At 38.9% G+C, this 4071-nt stretch overlaps 1 pseudogene; it reads left to right on the plus strand.

The window, feature by feature from the left end:
• The first annotated feature begins 2710 nt into the window (after positions 1-2710).
• LOC143671380 (PC4 and SFRS1-interacting protein-like) lies at positions 2711-3822 on the plus strand (annotated as a pseudogene).
• The last annotated feature ends 249 nt before the right edge of the window (positions 3823-4071 follow it).

The raw sequence follows: 4071 nt of genomic DNA on the forward strand, positions 1-4071 counted from the left end.
TTTCTTGCTCAGATGCGGCCTCACTCTCTCTAAGCCCAATTCTGCAAATGAAATCATTGCCCTCCCCCATATGTGGGACATGACATCCAGGGGTGAAAACCTCCCTGATAGTGTTCGAGATGACTCCCAGGAGTGAATCCAGCCCTGGCACCAAGGGATCAACAATTCAAGCCTGACCAAAAGGGGTAAAGAAGAGTAATAAAATATCAGTGGCTAAGATAATTCAAATAGAGTCAAGAGAGTACTCTGGAGGTCACTCTTATGCAAGCTTCAGTTAGACATTGCTACCTATAATAACTTGCCAAACCCCAAACATAACCATTCCACCCAATCTTCAAAAACACTTAGGGTAATATATAAGATTCTACAAAGGTTCCATGCACTAGAATAATTTTCCAAAAACCTACAACCTCCAAATGAGTCCCTGAACCAGTTAACCTAGAGGGGCCTGACTCTCCAGAACATCAGCTAGTTCCATCTTCCTACCCCCTATTATTGACAGCCCCTCCAAACGTGAAAGTTTAGAATCATCATAGCCCAAATACCCCTAAAGGGTGGGATAGAAACGTCAAAGATGATGGCGGAGTTATACAGAGAAGGTAGAATGTAACAAATGAATATGATTGCTGAATCATTAAATTGATATTTCTTTTAGTCTCCAGTATCTGAGAGCAGCTAGAAGTAAAAACCTAAAATTGTGGAATTGTAACCCATCTCAAACTCTGCAATTTGTTCTGCAACTAATTGTTGTGCTGCTCATTGAAATTTATTTGCTTTTTTGCATATATATCATTTTTCACAAAATAGAAAAGAAATGTTGACTTTGATGATAAAAACATATTTATTCCTTCTAGCCTCATATATTCTGGAGCAGCTAGAATGAAAAATCTGAGATGATGGCATGGTAGCCCATAACAAACTCTGAGATCTGTCCTGTAACTACTTGTTGAAGAGTGCTTTGAAAACTATTGCTTTTTTCTCCCTTTGCTTTGTATATATGTTATATTGCACAATAGAAAATATTTTAAAAACACAATAAAAATATTAGAAGAACAAAAAGGAGACAATCCACATTTCCGTCCACAGATGAGTGGATGAACAATATGTGGTATATACATATGATGGAATATTATGTGCACATGAAATGAAATGAGGTAATGATGCATATGAGAACTTGCATGAACCTTGATGATATAATGCTGATTAAAATAAGCCAAACATAAAAGTATAAATATTGTCTGATTTCATGATTAATACCTGGTAAATGTAATCTCAGTGGCTTATAATATAGAATATAGAGGACCTAGAGATACAACACATCTAGAGATGGGTAAGCAGTGAGCTAATGAGGTTGCACTTAAATATAAGGGAATGGTAGAAGTGAAGACAGTTCATTAAAGCGTCTGTCGGCAATATTGCAATATTGAAGATGAACATGATTGAAAGGGGTTGTACAGAACCATGTATCCCATCAATTAACACTACAAATATAAATATGTTCTTGCGTGAACTACTTCAAAGGTATGAATCTTTTACAAAGAGTAAATAATAGCAGGCTATTGGGGAAAACCTGCTATAGCATGTTATGGTCTATGTTTAATAGAAAGACATCAACTGTGCCACGCGAATACCAGGGATAAATAATTGGGAGGAAGGACAAGAATTGAGGGTAGATTTGGATGTCCCATTTGGTGAGGTTATATTTATCAGTTATTTTTCTCTAGGGAGCAATGAAAGTTGTCTAAAATTGAGACTGTTGATGATTATACAACTAAGTGAGGATAATGTGGGACATGGATTGTTGACTTTGGCCATTATCCATGATGCCTAATGGATGAAGGTGGCTGAAGGATACATTGACTGAGAAGTAGAATGGATACCTATAATCAAATATTGTGAGGCTACAGAAAGGAATGAAGTTGTGAGGTATGCAACAAGGTCTTTGAACCTAGGCAATATTATGTGAAGCAAGATAAGACAGAAACAAACACGCCAATGTTGTATGGTCTTTTTTTACAAAGTGCTTATATGAAAATTGGGGCCTAATCTGTAAGCTTTGATAGCAGTCACATTTAGTCCAGAGCTGCAATTGTTACATAAAGATTTTGAGATGTTGTGATATATAAAATCTGTTTTTTCCCTGAAACTTTAGATAGCTTTGTGACACATAAGACTCAGAGTAGGATTTCAGCATCTCTGAAAGTCAGCATTGCCACAAAAAATGTTCAAGAAACAAAAAAGGGATTAGGCTTCAATTAGAGATATACATGAAACTGATCGGATTGGGACTAAGTTAAAATGGATTTATGATTAAGTTCTGGCTAGTGGTATGTAAGGCAGGTGCAACATCTGAACACTTTGCAAAGGAAGAATTGTTGTGTTCTTGGTTTCTGAAATTAAAACATGATGGTTAGTAGCGCAGCGGCGGCGGCGGCAGCAGCGGAGGTTGTGATTCGATGCCATTGTGACTCCTCTGCAGCAGCTCGCGGCGCAGATGACTCACGTGGACCTGGGCGGAAGCGGCCGACTTCTAACAGCAGCCTCAGTGCCCGCGGCCTCGAAAGGCTGGTCCTGAAGCTCAGCGGCCTCCTCCTCCTCCAGCCAGACCCTGCTCGCCGCCTCAGCTCTGGTCTGCCCTCCCGCATCCCCTTGCTCCAGCACGGCCACAGCTCCTTCCTGACCTTGGAACCCCCAGTATCATCCTGGAAATATGACTCGCGATTTCAAACATGGAGACCTCATCTTCGCCAAGATGAACAGTTATCCTCATTGGCCAGCTCCCGTAGATGAAGTTCCTGATGGAGCTGTAAAGCCACCCCCAAACAAACTACATATTTTCTTTTTTGGAACTCACGAGACTTTTTTCTTAGGACCAATGGATATATTTTCCTCACTCTGAAAATAAGGAAAAGTACGGTAAGCCAAATGAACGAAAAGGTTTTAATGAACGTTTGTGGGAGATAGATAACGATCCGAAAGTTAAATTTTCAAGTCAACAGGCCTCAACTAAACAATCAAGTGTATCATCTGATGTTGAAGAAAAAGAAGCCAGTGTTTCAAAGGAGGATACTGACCACGAAGAAAAAGTGAGCAATGAGGATGTGACTAAAGTAATTGATAAAACGACTCCGAAGACTGCCACAAGAGGGAGAAAGGCAGAAAAACAATTAGAAACAGAGGAGGCAGGAGTAGTGACAACAGCAATAGCACCTGTTAATCTAAAAGGGAGCCCCAAAAGAGGGCAACCTGCAGTTACAGAAATCAAGATACCAAAACGAAGAGTCAGACTCAAAATGGTAAAACAACCTTGTCCTTCAGAGAGTCACGTGGTAACTGAAAAAGATAAAAGCAATAAAAAGGGGGCAAGAGGAGAAACCTAAAAAAACAAAAAAAACAGCCTAAAAAGATGAAGAAGGCAAGAAAGAAGGAGATAAGCCAAGAAAAGTGCCAGACAAAAGAGATGGGAAGAGAGAAGTTGAATGAAAAAGAAAAAATGTAGCTAAAGCAGGGCTTGCAACAACCTCTGATTCAGAAGAAGAGATTCAGAAGGAGACAAGAAGGTGAAAAGAGGAGAAAAAGTGGAAGGAACTTTCAGCCTGCTCATAGAAAGAATATGATGAAAGGCAAGCATGAGAAAGAAGCAGCAGACAGAAAAGGTAAACAAGAGGAATAAATGGAAACTGAGCACCAAGCAACATATAATCTACAGTAATAAAAATACATCTCTCATTTTGGGTTCAAAGCATTAATGCAGTTACTGAAAAGGGAATACAAGTGGAGCAAACAAGACATGAAGATCTTGAGACAGACTCATTGGACTAAATTTCCCCCTCTCCCCCCTTGATGGAAGAGTGCTCCAGATTCTAAATTGAGGACTTCAATATTAATGCATTACTGTGTTATGATTGTTAAAAATTTCTGTAAGGTACACACTACATTAAGGTCAGCCATCATTCTTCTTAAATTTTTTTTTTATTTTTTACCAAGCTTAAGTGAAGCTTTGTGTCTTTGAAAGTTATAATAAGCTCAGATGAAGAATGGTGCATGTACATTACCATTTCATTTAGAAAA

The sequence above is a fragment of the Tamandua tetradactyla genome, chromosome X (assembly GCF_023851605.1).
Source record: "Tamandua tetradactyla isolate mTamTet1 chromosome X, mTamTet1.pri, whole genome shotgun sequence".
Taxonomy (NCBI): Eukaryota; Metazoa; Chordata; class Mammalia; order Pilosa; family Myrmecophagidae; genus Tamandua; species Tamandua tetradactyla.